The sequence below is a fragment of the Podarcis melisellensis genome (assembly GCF_964234715.1).
Source record: "Podarcis melisellensis genome assembly, chromosome: 14".
Classification (NCBI taxonomy): domain Eukaryota; kingdom Metazoa; phylum Chordata; class Lepidosauria; order Squamata; family Lacertidae; genus Podarcis; species Podarcis melisellensis.
The window spans coordinates 28,683,913-28,704,827 of NC_138546.1; the positions used below are offsets into that span (position 1 = coordinate 28,683,913).

Consider the following 20,915-nt stretch of genomic DNA (forward strand, 5'->3'; position numbering starts at 1 on the left):
AGATCCATCTGGCTCAGTGTTTCACCCTTAGCAAAGAGTCCACCCCTCCAACACACAGGTCCTGCTCCTTCGGATACCAGAATAAAATAGAAGAAACAAAGCAATACTGAAGCCTGGTGTTCTAAACTGCCTCCCTCCTTCTAATAACGACTATTGTCTCTCTCTGTTTCCCCCCCCATTCCCTCTGCGCCAAGCATAATCAATTTTCTGTATAAGTTAAAGTCAACACATCTGTTATGTTAGTCTTCCCTGACGCCCTACTCCCTCCTTCCCTCCCTCCCCTCCCCACCCCTCCCATCTGTTCTGCCTGCAGCTTCCCCGTATAGCTTTGTTGTTGGGGTGTGTGTGTGTGTGTGTGTGTGTGTGTATGTCTGTGGACGAGAGAGAGAGAGACTCCCTCTCTCTCTCTTCCTAGCTGATGGACTCTCTCGTTGCTGATCTCTCCTTACCTGGATGCCTGTCCTCAGTGGGTTGATCCGCTCGGCTTGCCAGAACATTTGGTCTGCTTAATCCCCCTCTGACGCCCACATTTGAGGGGCCAAGAGGCAAATGGAGAAGAAGGGAAGGGGGAAAAAATGACCGGGGAGCAAATAAACAAATGAGTAGCAGCTCGGGAACGAAACATTGACTAATTCTGGTAAGAAATGTTCCTTCTTTTCTTTTCCTTTTAATTCCTGGGTGCATTTGGCCCTACTTTTCTTTGGAAGTCCAGCTATAGAGCAGCAGTAAAGGATTCATCCGAAGAGCAAAGGCAGGGAACAGGAAGGGATGGCGGAAAGGGGAGGAGGGGAGAAGGGAGATTGCAAAGTCCCCAGAGCTCGTCAAGGGTTCGTTCGGGTGGTGAAGGTTCATCGGTGCCCCCAGCTCATATTTGGCATGGGGATGTGTGGGTTATGTCTTAAAAGAGCTCTTGAGTGTACCTGGACTACCAGAAGGGTTGCGGATGGGTGTGTTGCTTGGTTATTCCCCCTCCCCCAACGCACAGGACGTCTGGGTATCATTTGGAGACCAGCACTAGGCTTCAAAAGATGTTACATTGCAATCTGGTGCGTTTTGCTAGCCGCGAACTGGTGGTTTTTAGCAAATGTCCTGTTCCAGATTGGCCTTGGGGGCAGGTCAGAAGTGAATATCAGTTCAGAAGCAGAGGTGGGGAAATCCATAAAAAAATTGACTGCAATAAACTTTTTATTATGCTAGCGAATTTATATTTTGCGTATAGTTGATATCTCTGGATCAAAATTTAAGAGACAGAGAAAAAAGTACCAGGGGAGTGAGGGGTGAAAATGACCATGTGGGAACATAAATTGAATGGAACTTTTAACAAAATGAACCCCCCAACCCTAAATTATACACACCAGAAGTGCTTGAATGGACATTTTGAATAATGATAATTTCCCAACCTACACCCCGGAGATGAGAGCAGGGATATTGAAAGGAACAAATATTTTGCCATCCCCATAAAAATAAAATGCAGTTGCATCAGAAATGAACTTGATTTATTTTTATTTCTTTATTTTAAATCTGCAAAGCCTGCTCATGTTGAGTTGGCAAGGGTATGTTCCTAATGAGAGCACTGCTAGGTTTGTGCCAAATGTAAAGCTGTAGCTCCTTGGCTTGGCTCCAAGAACCTCAGCCGGCAGTTCCTGACACTCTCCTGTTACCCGATGACATGGATTTACTGGTGTGGGGTACAATCCATCTGCAATGATGACCTTTGGTCATAACACATGGACCTTGCCCACCTTGCATTTGGGGCTTCACTTCTTATAGATAGTATGCAAAACTAGCACAAGTGGGATGGGTAAGGAATAGGAATTCCCCACCTCCGTAACTGTTCTGAGATAGAGATGTGGGAGAAATGTGAACTAGTTCTCATTTAAGGCAAACATATATAATTCTCACTTTCAAAATCCAGATACGAACCGACACACAGCCATCTTCCAAAATTTGCACCTCTCTGAATTTTGCTCTGCCGTTCTCTAGCCAAGAAATGTGTACAAAAATGCACATGCCAGGATAGAGTGTGCATATAAATGCACATATTAGTGAAAACAACATATAAAAAGGCATTTTATTAGAAGGAAATGGCTTTGGAGAAATGTGTGTGCCAGGTAAAATCGCAATAAAATGTGTCTATTAGGAGAAATTCGCAGTAAAAGGATGGTGAATTTTCATAAGGATTTAAAAATACATATAAATATCCACTAATTGCTGTGGAAAATTGAGCTTAAGATTGGAAAAAATGAGAAAGTGAGAGAAAGTGAAACAGACAGAGTCCCCCATTGCTATTCTGAGATCAAAGTCCACTGTAAGCTTATTGTTGTAAAGCACACCTCCCTTGATGGTTTGATATGCAGGAGGAGGAAAATGTGTGAAGGTAGCTTTCAGTTTGCAACGCTCGTTCCGTGTGCCCCTTTTCTCGCATCCCTACAGGCTTGTACTACGGTTACATTAAACCTTAATGTGAGGCTTCACTTCTACCAAGCAGCTGGGGTTTGCTAATCCTTTGAGTGGTTGCTGCGAATGGGGTTCTCTGGCTAATAGCCTTTGCATTTGTGCTGGCAAGAATTTAAAGGGGCCAGACGGTGCCCTTTGAGTCCAATATAAGATGCAGGAAGGAGGGCAAGGGAAGAACTTGAGATGAGGTAAGCCGTTGCATTATTTTGGTTCAGAGGCAATGACATATATGCATCTTAAAATGCTTTGCTCAATGGATCATTAAGAATCCTAAGGATTCATGTGCCCAAGAAACAAAGGCATCTAGGAAAAAGCATGATGCCTGCATCTAAACTGGTAAAGTTGAATGAGGGTGATGTTTTTTCTTCTTCTTTGGTTGGTCCAAAGTTGATCATGAGCAAAGTCTGGATCATTTTATTTCCCCCAGTAATTCTTGTTTCATTTCTGCCTGTTTTACTGTACATCAGCCCTGTGGATAGGTCCATAAAATTACTAGCCCCCAAAACCTTACTAGTGCTCCTGATCATACATAAGACTATGTGGCCTTTGAAGGGGGGAAATTGGGAAAACACAATTTATAAAAAAGGGTGCTAGAACAGATTTTTGCTTGTCACATATGACCAGGTTAGTGCCTAATTTTCAGGCTTGTTAAGATCTGCTGATATGGTGGATTTGGTTAATTAGTTGATTCATTTGCTCAAACTACAAATATTAGCTACCTGTTTCATAAACATACCAGCATTCTGAAAGTGCTGCTGATTCAGTGTTTTGATTTTATTATCTTTTCACCCATGAAGCCATGAATAACATCAGATACAAGTAACTCCAGATACAGTACGTGCGATTCTAAATTATTCATTCTGGCTTATTACTAATGGCTGATTCACCTGCAGGTATAACATATCAAGGTTGCTAAAAGTCGGGAAAGTGAGATTTTCTTGTAAGAAAGTAAACAAGGCACTGGGATCTAAATTAGAAGTGTATAAAATCACAGGAGATTTACTTGTAAAAAAGGCATAATATTTAATACTGTTGGACATATTCCACTCAAATGTATGCGATAGAGGGGGTTTGGGTGTGCATCTAACTATTGTTAGATGCAGTTAAGGCTGCATCTAAGCCTATATCCACTTACCTGAGAGTAAGCCCCATGGAACCCAGCAGAACTTAGCTTTGAGTAAACATGTACTGGATATCACTGGCAGAATCTTCTTCTGTGTTGGTGTTAAGTCTGGGGTATTTGATGCTGTCGGTCTGAATACAGTCTGAGAAACACTCTAAATTCTGTAGGTGAAATTTGCTGATTAGGATGAGTGAATCTGTCTGCTTCGTTTTCTAATTTTTCCAACCACCATGCCACATTTCTGCATGAGTTTGATTTTTTTTTTTAAAAAAAGGTTTTTCAGTATTAATCAGGAGTTTAGTAAGCTTTTTTTCTTGTTATGTGTATACCAAGAGAAATGTATGCAAAATTTTTGCATGCTATTTCCCATACTATAATGCAATTAAGTGCCTTACTTTCATTCACATATGCATTTTTTTTGCACAACTTCTCCTAAATCACACCTTATTGTACACATTGATTTGGTTGGAGAACTGTATTGAAAAATTCATAGAAGTGTTAAGTTTTAAAAGATGGCCGTGTTCAGTTTTCATAGTGCTTTGAGAAGTGCAAATTAAGCAGGTTCATATTTAATTACAAACCAACCCAATTTCCTCTCTCATCCCTTTGCTGAATAATCTGGAAAAGGATGTGTTGATGAAATTCTAATCAATGCTCACAGTGTGATGTAGAAGCCTTTGTGTTACACAAAACTCCTCTATGCTAGAAGTGTGTGTGTGTGTGTGTGTGTGTGTGTTTGTGTGTGTGTAAAAGATGTAAACTATAAACATTTGTCTTCAGATAGTTTCTGTCTTAAGATGAGAAGAAGGAAGTATTTACAAATGTACAACAGCATGGTTAGTACAATGCGAGGTCTCATTGAGTTCAGTGGGACTTACTTCCGATACAGTTGGATCTAAGTGCTACTTAAAGCATTGCTTTTCTTTGTCTCTATGGTACATTTTAAACTGGCCCTGTTTAAAAATGGGTGATACAATATTGCTGCATCATGGGATACGGTTCCATCTCAACACGCAAGGGTTTTAAGAGGGAAGGTGAAAGATTAAGCCAGTTCTTATGTGCCTCTCAGCTAGGGATGTGTGAATCTGTCAGTTTTGGTTTCTCTTAAATTTTTCATTCTCCCAATGAATGTTCTCCACATTCCTGCACCCCTTTGCAATTTTTTAAAATAAAAAGTCCTCATGAAAATTTGCCAGCACTTTCGTGTGTGCTTCTCCTAAGATACATATATTTTGTAAACAATTTTGTCTGCCATACACATTTTTGGAAGCAGTTTTCCTTGATATAATGCATTTGTGTGTGCTATTTTCACAAATGCAGGCATTTTTTTGCACGCTCTATCTAATATATACACATTTCAGTGCAAATTATTTGGGTTGGAGGACTGCATTGCAAAATCCAGAACTATGTCCACATTTCAGGAGTTAGCTCCTTTTCCATTTGTGAATTGATTCAGGGAGTGCAAATTTAGTAGATTCACGATAAAATGCAACTCAAACTGAAATTCTTCACCACTTAGCGCGCACACACTATGCATTCATTTCACACACTGCCCCCCAAAAGGGCAAAGGGGCTCCCAGGTTAAACTCTGCCCCCGAAGGTGGAGTTGGGCTGTGGCGAGGTGAATTTCAGAAACACAGCAGCTCTGATGGCCATACCAAAATGTTTTTAAAGCTTATAAGCTCTACCCTTTCCTGAAAGTAAAAAGACACCCCCCCCATGTTAAGTGCTTTAAGCATGGCAGGGCCTAGCTGAACAAAAAAACCCTTCTCTGCATTTGTAGCTGCCTTATTAAAGATTGAGCTGGCTGGTGGAAACATTGACTGGCTTCTCTGCTGTGATGTTGTCAAGAGGAAAAACCTGCCAGCTTGCAGCTTCATTGTTTTATCCCAGTCTGTTTTATATCCCTGCCCCATGCCGTATCCCTCCTCCCTGTGAAATGAAGGCGCCTCCCCCCCCCCCGTTCCATTGTGCCTATCAACACATGCTTCTCTCTCCCACCCTTTCTCCTGGGACTGGATGCCTCAGCTGGTCCTGCTTAATAGCCGAAAACTACCTTCCAGTGTGTGTGTGTGTGTGTGTGTGTGTGTGTGTGGTGAAAGCAGAGCATCATCTGACCCTCAGAACTTCTTTGCGATGCCCCTGTTGACAGTGATCTTGCTGGAGAGTTGCCTTTGGGAGAGGGGCAGGTTGTCAATTTTGGTTTCCCCTAGTTTCTCATTTTTCCAGTCTTCAGTTCATCAAATTCTTTATCAGTTGGTGCTTTAAAAAAATAATAATGATGATGATGATGGTAATAATAATAATATCCTCCTGAAAATTTGCCAGTGATTTAGTGCACGTTTTTCCATATTATATGGAATTTCCCCCCAAATACACATTTTTTGCAAGCAATTTTCCCTAATATAACACATGCTGTATGCTATTTTCATTAACAGATGCATTTTAAAGCACACTTCCCCCTTGTAGATGCACATTTTGTACATATTATTTGGTTGGAGAATTGCACTGCAAATTCAGAGAAGTGTGGATTTCAAAGGAGAGTTATGTTTTGGTATTGGTTTGAGATGTGCAGATTTTGCTAGGTTTGCATTAAAAGGTGAACCAAGCGAATTTCTCCCCTATCCCTAAAAGCTCCCCTATCTCCCACCGGCAGCTCATGTAAAGCCTTTTGCAACTTTGTTGCTAGCAGGAAAAATCCACTCCATGAGACTCTTAATCTCAGGGTCTGGGGTTCGTGCCCCACCTTGGGCAAAAAGATTTCTGCATTGCAGGGGATTGGACTAGATGTCCCTTGGGGTCTCTTCCAACTCTACAATTCTACGATTCTATGAATGTTTTGAACCGAACAGTGGCATCTAGTGCCTGTTGGACTTGCTAGGGGAGGAAGCAGGGAGCCCACCAGTAGGTGGAGCCAGAGCCAATGAGAGTCAAGCCAACTAATTCTAGTTTTGTCTAGATCCTCCTCCTTCTCCCTGCTGTGTTCTACAGAGGTGACACTGAGGCTAAGGAGGAGGAAGAAGTCAGCAGGCAGTGCCACCTCCTGGACTGGTTGTAAGGAAGAGGTCAATCAGGCTGACTGAGGGCAGACTGAGTTTAGTGGGGCAGTGCCCCACTTTTGTCTTAGTGCAGCCTTTCTCAACCTGTGGGCCCCCAGATGTTGTTGGACTACAACTCCCATCACCCCTAGCTAGCAAGGTCAGAGCTCAGGGATGATGGGAGTTGTAGTCCAACAACATCTGGGGACCCACAGGTTGAGACCTGCTGGTCTTAGTGGATCACCTGCAGTGGAACCAAATGTATAAATGCCAAATTATCAAGCTTTGGTTCATTGATAGCAACCGTGCACCAGAAGAAAAAACACTGGCTTTGCCCTCATACATCTATTTGGGTTTCAGCTCACTCTGCTTCCTGCCCACGAGTCACCTCTGCAGCCAATTCCCTTTTTATGAGAAGAACAGGCCGTGCTATTTGGATGAAATGTGTGATCCCAGGATCCAGCCTCAGTCCTCCCTGGGGGAGAAATGACAAGCCAGTTTTTAATGTGGCATGAGCTGGTCTTGGCTTTGCAGAGAAACAATTACTTTAAAAGAGACAAGCAAATCACACTAATGAGATTTTTAAAAAAGAAATATTAAAGCACTCTTTCAAATCCTTGTTTTTCATTCTTATTGAACTTCTGGATTTCAGCCACCAAGACTATTTTCCCCCACCCACAGCAACAGTAAGTGCTAGAATCCATATTGAGATGAACCAATATGCTAAGTATACTGCAGAGGAGGGTTGCAAAAAACTCCACCCTCTGATCTCTGCAGATCAAGCTGTTGTTACGGCTATAAAAGTTGAGTGGCTGGTCCCATTTGGCAACCCTAGACCCCAATGTCTTTAGTGCCCCCATCTGTCAGCATTTCCCCAGGAATATGTGCAAGGATGTCAGTGTAGTGCAGTGGTTAGTGTGTCAGACTAGGACCTGGGAGACCAGGGTTTGAATCCCCACTCAGCCAGAAAGCTCACTGGGTGATCCTGGGCCTGCCGTGGTCTCTCAGTCTAACCTACCACACAATGTTGTGAGGATGAAATGGTGGAGATCGTGTATGGCATTTTGAGTTTTTTGGAGGAAAAGTGGAAGCAAAATGTCATAATTAAGAGTAGGGGGGCAGAGCTGTGTGTGTTGCACCTTTCCGAAACATCCTTATAGGCCCCAGTCCCACAAACTCCACACCCAACCTTTCGACATAAAGCAGGAATGTCTGAATAGAGTTCCTAAATGCATTCAGCCAAACAAACTTAGATTCATACTGAGCATGCAGAGTTTCTGACCCTGGGAAGGTTAAGGAGTGTTCACATGCTAGCTTCAATGAGTGTAGCATGTGTAGGTACACCTGTGTACAGAAATAGCTGCGCTGTACATACATAGTTATTCATATGTAATGTTCAATGAGTGTACAGTCTGTGTGCTCAAGTGTATCATAGTTGAGCTGTATAAACACAGAGTCTTTTGCACAAACACTTGCACATGTGTAGAGATAGCTTGGATCCACCATAGAACACTGGAAAATATTTGCATGCCTGAGCAGCACTTGCCCCACTAAGCAAACCTAGCAGCCTGCTTTTGCCATGTATTAATGAATTATATATACAGAGTGCTTTGGTTTGAAAACAAACCCCTTCTACCAGCAGCTTGCATTATAGAATATAAAGTCTTTTATATATATATAGGAAGCTGCCTTATGCTGAGGGGGAGACCATTGGTCCAACTAGCTCTGCATCATCTGCACTGACTGACAGAGGCTCTCCAAAGTGTCAGGCAAGGAGGCTCTCCCAAATGTACCTGGAGATGCCAGGGATTGAACCTGGGACCTTCTGCATGCAAGGCAGGTGCCCTACCACTGGCCTACAGCCCTTCCTATCACCTGAGGGATGTCTTAGTGAGGCTCTTTCAGATTGTGGCTGTGGTGCTGAGGCCCACTTGCTGGTTTATTAAGCTAGGCTTGTCTACGTGTGCGTGCGTGTGTGCGTGCTGGGGTAGTTTAGGGATGGGGTGGTGAAACATTGAGAATGAGAAGGTCTCTCTCTCTCTCTCCCTCTGTGTGTGTGTGTGTGTGTGTGTGTGTGTGTGAGAGAGAGAGAGAGAGAGAGAGAGAGAGAGAGAGAGAGAGTGTTACTCTGTAACACAGGAACTCCTGCGTTGCTGTTTGAAAGCAGGGATTGTCTGCAGAATCTTGTTAGGTCTGTCAGCAACAGATGGCCTCAGTTCCCAACTGGTGGAAGGGATATTTCTGCCAAAGAAAAGTTGCCGAAGTGGTGGCACAGAACAGTAGCGAAAAGGGACAAAGGCTTCACGGCATCTCAAGTCTCATGCCTAGAAAGGTTTGTTGTCATTCTAGCCACATTCATTTGAAGCTCTATGATACCACTTCAAATAGCCATGGCTACCTGCAAAGAATTCTGGGGGCTCTAGTTAGCTAAGGGTGCTGAGAATTGTCAAGAGGACCCCCTAGAGCTACAATTCTCAAAGTAGTCTAACAGCCAATCCCCCTTCACAAGAAACTTAATCGGGGGGTTTGTGGGGAAGGATCTTCCACTAAGGAAGTGTGCTGGTCCCGAGGGTTAACCATGAGACAAGGTCCGAGTCCAGTCCGGGGTTGAGGGTGCAGTAAGGAGACAATTCATCAAAGCTGAAGCTGGGTCCAAGGCAGGGAGTCGGGTGAGGTCAGGAGTTCCGGCAGAGAGGCAAGGCAGGTTGCAGGCAGGAACTGGCTACCAACAACGTTGCTCCCGCAACTTGGGACTGGGGCTGGCTGGCTTTTATCTGCCCCGAGGCATAGGGTGGCCCCAGTCCACAGGTGACTTGCCTCTCCTGGCCTAGAGGTGAGCACTCCTCCTGCAGGAACTTCGTTCCCTCCGCCTCTCTGCCCTGAGCCTCTGCAGCTCAGGCTCTCCTGGCTGGAGGGTTACCAGACCCAGAGGCAACCTCAGCTTCCCCTGACGGGGCTGAGAGTGGAGCACCTGCAGGCAATGGATCCTCCATCACCTCAGGAGCCAGAGCAGACTCAGCTGGTGCCTGCACCTGAGGATCCAGCACAGATGGGGACCCTTCAGGCTTAAGCCCCAGCCCCGGCTCAGCTGGTTCTGTGCAGGCTGGGATTCCTCAGGTTCAGCCTCCGAGTCCAAATCCCAGGCCATCACAGGAAGCCTTTCTGAACCTGGTGTGTTCCCGAGGTTCTGGACTACAACTCCCATCATCTCCAGCCAGCCCAAGAAGCTAGCAAGGAACTTGCTCTCCAGGGTTTCTCATGGAAGTCCTACCTGGAAATGCTGGGGACTGAACTTCATGCAAATGACATCCGCTCTGTACAATATTATGGCCACATATGGTATACCTCCTGCTGAGTGACTCCTGCAGCCCCAGTTGTAGTCCAAAATATCTGAAGGGCAAGCTGTCATTTCCAAAATGCCCTTCAAATGCAGCCTGGCAGAGAGCACACTGAAGCCGTCTAAGCTGCTATGAGCTGAGCATTATCCCTCCTCACCTCCAGACACTCCCCACGCAGCTGTGTTTCCCACCTTGAAACTGAAAAGCACCAACTGTTTCATCTAGCTATTGACAGGAGTAGTTATTTGCATAGATTCCACCCCTCCCCCAGTTTTTACTAATTATGTTTATTATAAATGTTTTCTGCACTCCCATTGTTTCTGTAAGTTGCTTTGAGTCATTTATGTGAGTAAAGCGACTAGTTAATAGCAACAGCAGCAGCAGCAACAACAAGAAATTGGAGTGCCTGTATGTCAAAATTCATTTTTTTGGCAGTTTTTGTGTTATTAAAAGCAGCTGAAAACAATTTGCAGCCACAGGAATAAGATGGGTCCTAAAAATATACATCTTAAGTGTCAAAAACCAGGGGTAAAGAGCTGTCAACTGCCTCTAGACATGTACAAGTGCTTGTGTGAAAGAGTGTTCACTATGTGATTTGTACAGCTATTGTGTACAGAGACTATACACCCGTTAAACATTATACATGAATAATTGCACAAGTATAAACTATTTGTGTACACAGGTGCAGAGACTGTGCAGTCATTGAATGTAATGTGGGAACATGTTCCATGAACAGATTTCTAACACCATGGTTGTGGCTTAATGTTTCTTTTTTAAATTAGAAAGAGCTTATGAAAGTGGATGGATTAAGAAAGACCCCTCCTTTTGTCCTTTCTTTTTATAAAGCAGAGTGTAGCATTATTTGTACATGGAGAAATTCAGTGGAGCTTCAAACACCCTTTCCCCTATCTTGATAGACCTGCCCATTTAGACTGCATGTTCAGGAGCAAGAATGGTGCATATGAAGCAGGGAATGGAGTGGAGTCAATGTGGTGCCCTCCATATGCTGTTGGATTCCATCTCCCCATCAGCCCCAGCCAGCATGGCAAATGATCAGGGATGATGGGGATAGTAGTCCAACAGAATCTGTGCACCTTGTTGGCTCTAGGTGTTGTTGAACTTTCATCAGCCCTAGCCAGCACGGTCAACAGTTAGTGATGACGGGAGTTGGAGTTCAGCAGTCATGATCCACAGGGATGTCCAGAATTGAGAAAGACTGGTGGTTCATAAAGTTCCTGGACAGAAGTTCCTGGTTCCCCAGTCAGACAGAAGGGTGAGGTAGGACAAGTCAAAAGGTGGTACCTTGGACAGCAACTTAGATGTGAATTCAGGACCATGGACAGTGCTTTTGCAGCTGAATTCAAACAGACATGCAATCTCAACAAGATTCTGGAGTAACAGGATGAGTTTTATAGCACTGCGAGGTAGTCATTAACTGGAGGCCCTCAACCTCAAGTTAAAGGGCTGGTGCTTTCTTCTGCCACTGATGGTTCAGTGGAATTCCCAGCTGTGCAATTCTCTCCCCAGGGCTTTCTTGATCTCCTGACGAGTCTGTGGACCAGCATCTCCCTGGAGTTTAGGTGAGGAGATGCAGGCTCCAACGTCTATGGCTCCCCATGAGACAGACCAGGGAGTATATCTATCTCTTTCTGAGACTGTTATTGAAAGACTCTGCCTTTGAGGATTCAGGGGAATCAGGGCTTAGTAGGTGGGCTTTGGTACCCACCAACCCACACCAGACAACACATTCAGGGGTTGAATATACTTGAATATACCTATGCTTGAATATACTTTCAAGTAAATCTACTTGAAATGGTTTAAATATGGTTCTTTAAAGTGTGAGTAGGGAATTTTCTTCAGCCCGAGGGACACCGTTCCTCAAGGGACACCTTCCAGGGATTACATGGCCCGAAACAAAAGCAGGTGGAGTCTGTGCCAAAAGTGGGTGGAGAAGCAGATAAGACTGTTGTCAGAGGTTTCTACACACATACTTCCCTCCATCTTCTATCAAGGCAAGCAAGAGATATTCTCACAGTTCAATGTTGTATTCAAGCCAGGAAAGAGCAATTGAGGAGGGTGTGTGGCAGGGCCCATGAGAGAGGGCAGGACTGGGGGGCAGGCATGGTCTATGGAGAGTCCTGAATGCCAGATAGAGTCCCTGATGGGGGGCTACATCTAGGCCCCAGTACCCAGCTCCTTTCAAGCTGCATCCATTTCTCCCATACCCTCCAACATTTCTTCAAAAATGAAAGTAGGGACGTCCTTTCCAATAATAATAATAATTTTCTTATTTACACCCCACCCATCTGACTGGGTTGCCCTAGCCAGTCAGATATAAAAAGATAACAATATATATAAAAGATAACAAAACATCAAACATTAATAAACCTCTATACAGGGCTGCCTTCAGGTGTCTTCTAAAGGTTGTGTAGTTACTTATCCCCTTGGCTTGGGGGTCTCATAACTCCACACCCTCCAACATTTTTCCGATGAAAATAGGGATGTCCCAAGAAAAAGAAGGACATTCCAGGATCAAATCAGAAACCAGGATGGCTTCTGCAAATCTGGGACTGTCCTTGGAAAACAGGGATAATGGGCGGGTCTGTTCTCCTTACTCTGCCCAGCTGGAGCCTGCCAGGAGGGAGTTGGGGAAAGGGATGTGTGGGGAAGGCAGTTACGGCTGGATCCTGTTTTGCAGACATGAGACTGTTCGAGAGGCAGGACTGTGGTCCAGGTTGCAGCCGGCCAACCCCAGCCAGGCCTGATTCATCCTCCTGCAGTTCTCCCCCACCCCCACCCTGCCCCACCCCCACCTGCCAAGTCCAGGATGAAAAATCCTTTCAATATTTAAACAGTACCATGGAACAAAAAGCACCAGCTGGCTTCGACTGTGTAGGCAGAGAAAAATGAGGGTGGGGGAGAGGAAGAGGGGGGAGGCTTTTCTTATGCATTTCACTAATGAGGCTCTTCCCTGAGGTAGCCAGGCTGGCGTGCTTTCATCCATGCAATCTTCTTGGAGGACGTGAGGGCGATCCTGGCTTGTCAGCCACTCCCTTCACTCAGGAGGGTCTCAGGAACCTCATTAGAGATGCTGGCCTGCTTTCAGAGCAGCCTTCCAGGTGTAAATCTAACTTTCAGCACTGCAGGCCTGATAAATCAACATGGATGCAAGGGATCTCTTCCCTCCCAGCCAACCTGAGCTTTGGTGGTTCCATTCTTTTCTAAAAAAACAAACCAAAAACACCCTAAACATGACCCAAAAGGACATGGGAAGATCCTTGGTTGCAGTGCACTGCAGAGCTGCCTGCCCGAAAAACAACCTTGGAAGCCTGCATGCAGAAATGTAGTCCATCAGGGGGAATGCTACACAAAGCTTTCCCCATCCCCCATGATATGTTTGCTTCCTGTATGCAGACTTATAAGTACCTTCAGAGAACATTTTCATATCTTGGAACATAAAGCAATATTTTGCATTAAATCGTTCTTTGAGGTTTTACTTGTATGGCCACACTTTTAATTCTTATTTTTTTTTGCACCCCTAGCTAGCTTTGAGGCTGATTCTTGGGTGGCCTCCCTTTCATCTCTGAACGCAGCAGAACATAATGTTCTGCTTTAGCATTGTGTGTGGATGGGGACAGGCTAAGAGCCTGTTAGAAAGGTGCTTGATTGAAAAAGGAGAGGAAACCAGCTTGAAAGAGGACTTTGAGGCACACTGGGATTTGGGAACTGATGCGCTAAACTGACTCAGGGGTTTCTACAGAAATGATGGCAGAAAGAAACAGCCCCTTCCCACCCCCTCTTCCTCCCTCCATCCTTCCTTCCTTGGCTACTAGCCGCAATGGCTATATTCTCTGTCCAAGTGTTCTGGACACCAGACTCAGAGCACATTGCAGTCATCCAGTCTCAAGGTAACCAATGCATGAACTACCTGTGCTGTTTGGTAGTGAGGAAGTGAGTGATGTCATACAGTGAACATTACATTCTTTTTCACTGTTCGAGCCACCCAGGATGCTTCATTCTATTCCCCTTCCCATTTTCCACCCCTCAAAAGGCATTCAGTACTCTGTGGCCATGGAGCATACGCAGAATGTATTGTGCTTTTTTAGGGTGTGTGTGGGGGGAGGAATTGTGCCACTACAGTTCCCCCCCAAAACTTCTCTTTTTTGGGTATTTCTGCAAGCCCCTGTGGCTCTCTGAGCCTGCTAATACCCACTCCTCGTTTCTCAGCGACTCTGTTTGGTCTATAACCCTGTCAGTACTCACTACTCGAGTTTGTTGTTAGGAGTGATACTGAGGTGGGGGGGAATTAATTAGCAGCTTTTGTAATTAATTCCTGTGCTTGCTTTTGTGTTAATTAACTGCAGTCTGTCCAAAAGAAAAAGATGTTACTAATGTGGCGGGGGGCAGCTCTGAGTTGAAGTCGATGTGTCTAAATTGCACTGGCTTCTTCTTCTTTTTAATCAAAATAATTTTGGCGTAAATTTCAGGCAATGCCTGGAAGGGGTTCCTCTTCCTTCTGCAACGGTGTTTTTTGTTTAAAAATTGAGCATTCAATATCTTGACAGCCTTACAGAAGGAAGGCCCACCAGTTTGGGGGAAGGGGAAGGCATGGTTGTGTAGAGACATTGTTAGATTCTGCTGGTTGATGACCCCTAAGCTAGAAGCAAGCAAATATCTATACAGAGCAGGAGAGTGCTCTTGTGTTGGCCAGTTTCCCATTGGGGCATCTGGTTAGCCATTGTGAGAACAAGATGCTAGACTAGTTGACCCCGCTTTGTCCTCATCCAGAAGGCAGGCTCTTTGTCTGTTCTTATGAGGGTGGCGTGAAGTTATTTCTTCCGCACGCTGCAGCCTCCCTGCCTGTCCACAGTTCCTGATTTGAAAATGGACCCATATGGGGAGTTACTTCACAACGGCCTCTGTAGTTTTTAACCACCATTTAAAATACAACAGAAAAATGCAACATTTTCCCCCTCGGATGTTGCCAGACTACAACTCCCAGCCAGCATAGCCAATGGCCAGGGAGTTGTAGTTCGGCAGCATCTGGAGGGACGAAGGTTAAACAGGCTTTCAAGTCTCGTCAAATGAAATTGCGGGCGGGATTCGAGATGGAGGCGGTGGAAGGAAAATGATAAAATAATTGTAACAGATTAACTTTTTTTGTAATAGATAAAAGATTTAATGCAGTAGGGAAGAGTAAAACACAGTGCAGGCGAGGGTGGGAAGTCAACTTATGAAACATTGTGAAAATGTTTGGAAAATGTTATATATATGTAAAGGTAAAGGGACCCCTGATTGTTAAGTCCAGTCGCAGACGACTCTGGGATTGCAGTGCTCATCTCACTTTACTGGCCGAGGGAGCCGGCGTACAGCTTCTGGGTCATGTGACCAGCATGACTAAGCCACTTCTGGCAAACCAGAGCACTGCACGAAAATGCCATTTACCTTCCTGCCGGAGTGGTACCTATTTATCTACTTGCACTTTGATATGCTTTCAAACTGCTAGGTTGGCAGGAGCTGAGACCGAAAAATGAGAGCTCACCCCCTTGCGGGGATTCAAACTGATGACCTTCTGTTTGGCAAGCCCTAGGCTCTGTGGTTTAGACCACAGCGCCACTCACGTCTTGTATGTATATAGTGTGTATTTATATAGGAACTCAAACACTGAGATCCTGCTCTGTTCCAGTAACAAGAAGCCGAAAGCACCAGCCTGAAGATGACGAGTGAGACCTCGTCGAAACGTCGCCTAGACACCCCAACTTTTACACGGGAAGACACCCGAGGACACCAAAACCTGCATTCCTGTACCCGTGAAAATCTACGAAAGCAAATATATATATATATATATATATATATATGGTAAAGTCTCATGGCATCTAACACCAGGGTAATAGTGATGGGTTGTTTGGTGATAGTAACACCCCTTATTGTAGATGGGGGGGGGCTATCCTCTTGGAACAAAGGAAGGGAGCTGAGTTTCTCTCCTTGCTAAAGACTTTTCCTGACCTTAAACCACTTGGTGTCAGGCGTCAGGGAATCTGACCCCCCTCCCCCACAGTAGGATGCCAGGAACAGATAAACAAGGAAGCTATTATCAAGTTCTTTTATTCAATATTCACAGAGAGAGGCTTAAAAATGCAGCCTCTTGGAGTAATGGTGTTGCTCCGAGTAATCTCCACCCCCCCTCTCCTCAATTGTCAACAGCACCACCCAGATTACGGAGGCCGCTTAGGGCCATTTGTCTCCGAGCCCTTTGCTCTCCTACTTTCAATGCTCGCTGGGTTCTGGGAGAAGTGGGTGGGTTTGCAATACTTTCTAGTGATAATGTGTCAGTCAGCTGCTCTGGCTGGCTCTGTTTCACCCCCCTTCCTCTCCCATTATTTCTCAACTCTGCTCTTCATCTACCTCTGAGCCATGACCTTCCTCAAACCACTGTTTTAAACTATACTGTCTTCCTCTTCTCTGGAAGGTTCAGGAGGGGGAGGCGGTCTCCACCATTCCTCCCCTCTCCAGTCCCTGACGTTTAGCACCCTCCCACTGCTTTGGAAGTCCTTCAGCAGCACAGGTGACTGAGCCACAGCTCACCCAACCCTCTGCAAATGCTCTGCTCTCATGAGACTGGGAGGAGCACAGAAGACTTGCTAGTGATGGATGATTGCCTATGTCCCAGGCCTGGGCCCAGCTGCCCCCTTGAGTGGGGGATTCCTTCAGCACTAGAACAAGGAGCGGATTTAAGCAGAAGTATAGTTAAAGCTATGGTTTTCCCAGTAGTGATGTATGGAAGTGAGAGCTGGACCATAAAGAAGGCTGATCGCTGAAGAACTGATGCTTTTGAATGATGGTGCTGCAAGAAGATCAAACCTCTCCATTCTGAAGGAAATCAGCCTTGAGTGCTCACTGGAAGGACAGATCCTGAAGCTGAGGCTCCAATACTTTGGCCACCTCATAAGAAGAGAAGACTTCCTGGAAAAGACCCTGATGTTGGGAAAGATGGAGGGCACAACGAGAAGGGGACGATAGAGGACAAGATGGTTGGACAGTGTTCTTGAAGCTACCAGCATGAGTTTGACCAAACTGCGGGAGGCAGTGGAAGACCGGAGTGCCTGGCGTGCTCTGGTCCATGGGGTCACGAAGAGTCGGACACGATTAAACGACTAAGCAACAACAATAAACCATTTGACTGGATCATTGCAGGAACGAACATGATTAGTTCTGCATGGCTTTCCCAAGAGCCTGGTGTAGCACAGTGGCTGAGAGTGAGTGAGCTGGGAAGTTCCTGGTTTGAATTCCACTACAGTCACAAGCCCACTGGGTGGCAAAGGCCACCATCTCTGAGCCGAGCAGTGTAAGGATTGGTGGTGGACTCTCCTTCCTTGGATGGTCATCTGTCTGTGGGGACAGGGGCTGCCGCCTGAGTCAAATTGCTTCACTTTGCCTCATGCAAGCGCCAACCTTTGGATTCCACCCACTGGACAGTGGGTGAAGTGCTTTGTCCCTCTGGAAGTATGCCCACAAATGCTACCCAGGAGGACAGAATGAAGCACTTGGTGGCTGCAGTCCTTTCTATATAGACTTAGTTGAGTGCAATTAATATTGAACTCAATAAGACTTTCATCTGAGTGGACACACATAAAACTGCTCATTTAAGTAGCTGCTTCTCATGGGTCTTAAATAGGCTTCAATACCTTACAAACCAAAATACCACCACCTGCTTATGGAGAATTTAGGATTAAAAAAATAATGCAGCAACTCCTAATTAGTAGAAATAAAGTCCATCCTCAATATAGGAGAAATTCACATGAGCCAAAATGGCTCTTTTAAATAAAATAAGTGTTGATTTTTAGTCTCTTTGCTTCCACCCATTCACCGCCATAGATAGATGTAGGCAGAAGTTCCAGATCCATTCCAGCCTTTTTATTCTGCCTATGTCTCTCTGTCTCTGTCTGCTTCGCTCTCTTCCCTTCCACATGGCTTGTGGCTGCTGAAGGAGCCTGGTTGCTGCTCCATATAACATTAGAGTGTGCCTGGGCATACCTAACACATCCTGTGCACACACCTATGGGAAATTGTCAAAAATTGTCAAAAAGCCACTCAGAGTGGCTGGGGAAACCCAGCCAGATGGGCGGGGTATAAATAAATAAATAAATAAATAAATAAATAAATAAATAAATAAATAATAATAATTAAAATGCATATATTATGCAAAAGAAGATGTGCATATTAGGGAAAATTCACATGAAGATGCTGATGAATGTTCCCGAGGCCTTTCAAATAACACCCCCCAGCCCTGCAAATTGATATGGAAAGGTGGAAAACTGAACATAAAACAGGAAAAATAAGAGACCAAAAGAAACTGAAAATGACAGACTCATTCATCCCTATTGTGATTTGGGCTAGATTGGGAGCCTTGGGAAGGTTAAGACCTCTTTCCCAGTGCTCCCAAACCACTGTCCCCATGCTGGGTTTTTTAATATAAAAAACACAAATTATGTTCTGTACCCTACCCTGGACTCTGTATTGCTTATACTGCATTTTAAACAAATTCATAAAGTTGTGTGATGTAATTGTTTCTGGACTGTACCAGTTCAGATTGTTGGGTGTGGGATGGATAAAGCTGTACTGGAGATTTCCCCAGAGTGAAAAGGACAAAGTGACTTCCTGTGCATATAAATCTAGCACGTCAGGAAGAAGGTTTTCAGGCTAGCCGCCTCTCTCTGGCATGTTATTTTTGTATGTTTGCACAGGGAAAGAAATGCTTCCCCTTCTGAAAGGCCGTATTTCCAAGGGGAAGCATTTTTTTGTCTTCCCATTGCCCACTGTGGATTAACTCACTCCTCTCCATATGGCATTGCATTATGGCCTTTAAATACTGGATCAAGAGAAAGGAAGCGCAATCTCGACACAACCTATTCTCCAAGGAGTCATCGAGGAGGTCACTCAGGGATTCGGTTTCTGCCTCTTAATACCATTTGTGCTTAGAGTCTAAAATAGGAACCATCTGATCTCGCACTTCAAGGAGAGAACTGGCCTCCTTTGCTTTCAGCTGTGTTTTGTGTAGAATATTACAGGGCAGGTACATTTCTAGATACCTTCAGCTTCTTTGAAAGAGGTGACCCTTCTGAATAAACCAAAAGCTACTCCATGTGTTGGGTGGAAGGGATGGGAAGGTGCCTTCTCCCAATATTTTTCCTGTAAAAATAATTCTAATTTTATTCATAAATCCATGACTTCACAACATGATTCAATACATAGTTATACAAAAGGACTTTAACATGAGGCCCTTGTTCGTGTGCCTCCTCCTCAAAATGTCTGGAGGGTGACAACATGAGAAGGGGCCTTCTCTACAGTGGCTCCCCATCTGTGGAATGCTCTCCCCAGGGAAGTTCGCCTGGCACCCTCATTCTACACCTTTAGGCACCAGGCAAAAACATTCCTTTTTAACCAGGCCTTTGGATGATCTGATTTCCATCCTATGCCCTTTTAAAATGTGTTTTTTTTTTGGAGGGGGGCTATTGGTTTGTTTTTGTTTTTATTATGTATTTTGTGATTTTATATCTTGATTTTATTCTGTGACCCATCCTGAGACCCCCAGGTATAGGGCGGTATATAAATTAAATAAATAACAATAATGACCATAACACTATAGTGCACAACAATTCACTACATGTTAAAAGAGAGGATTCACAGACACACTAAATGCATCTGTTTGGAAACAACCACCAGCAGGGGCAGCCCATTCTGTTTTGCTGCCTGAGGCAAAATGGGAATTGCCCCCCATCCACTGCCATGACTGCCACTGCCGCAGCACTCCAGCTCTCACTGAACTGGGCAGGAGCTGGGGTGTTTCTCAAAGCATTGCCACTCAGCAAGTGGGGAGCCAAGCAGCAACACAGTGTACGGGAACACCCCAGCTCTTGCCAAACTTGGCAGGAGCCAGTGTGCTCCTCAAAGTATTGCCACTCGGCTTCTGTGTTGGGGTGGGCTGGGGTGGGGAAGATGAACTGCAATGCCACACATTGGAACACCTCCCTCGTGGTGGTGGAAGTGATGGGAAGGGCAGAGTGCTGCCTCTTGCTCTATTGGCATCTGAGACCAGTGTTTGACTCCGCCTGATGGGTGGGTAGTCTCTGACCATCAGAAACTCCTTAGCCAGGGAGGTGTTGTTGGTTGTTTCAGGGGTGGGGGTGGCTGGCTACTGATGTCATCAGCTTTAGGTATACAGTGGTACCTCGGGTTAAGAACTTAATTCGTTCTGGAGGTCCGTTCTTAACCTGAAACCGTTCTTAACCACTTTAGCTAATGGGGCCTGCTGCTGCTGCTGCGCCGCTGCGTGATTTCTGTTCTCATCCTGAAGCAAAGTTCTTAACCCAAGGTACTATTTCTGGGTTAGTGGAGTCTGTAACCTGAAGCGTCTGTAACCTGAAGTGTCTGTAACCCGAGGTACTTTGGGATGTGTATTGGCCTGTTGTTGATAAACCTTATGCACACTTAATTTCCCCTGATGCTTAATTGTTAATTGCTGAACTGTTAGTAATGCCACGATATTTTAATCATTACCATGTAATATGGTTACCAGGCTAGTCTATTTAGTCTTTTTAAACTTTGAGTCCAAAGGTAGCTATGGAAAACGCAGCATATGACTAGACATACTCTGACTATGGAGAGAAATAGAAATTCAGGGAGGCAAGATGGGAAAGGGGGGAGGAAGAGAGGGGGGAGGAGGGAAGCGCTTTGTCATGGAGAAAGGTAACCCTCAGCCCCTTCTCTTTGCCAAATGCCCAAGACAGAGGGCCGTCTTACCCATAGGCTCTAGGGGTGCAGGGCACCCGGGTGCCAGGCTCTCAGGGGCACCAGGATGAGAGTCTAGGGCCCGAGAGTTGAGTCCGGGGAAGAGCCCACCTATCGGTCAGAGCGCCAAAGTGGGCTCTCATGCTGTGGGCAGCTCTGTGTCGCGAGTTC

At 45.2% G+C, this 20,915-nt stretch overlaps 1 protein-coding gene across 1 annotated transcript in view; it reads left to right on the top strand.

Moving 5' to 3' along the window:
* The first annotated feature begins 316 nt into the window (after positions 1 to 316).
* The window catches only part of SV2B (synaptic vesicle glycoprotein 2B), a 72,247-nt gene continuing 51,648 nt past the window's right edge, over positions 317 to 20,915 (top strand). Inside the window, exon 1 of the mRNA XM_081888550.1 lies at positions 317 to 637. The gene's annotated coding sequence lies outside the window, so the exon portion shown is untranslated. The remainder of the gene's footprint in view (positions 638 to 20,915) is intronic.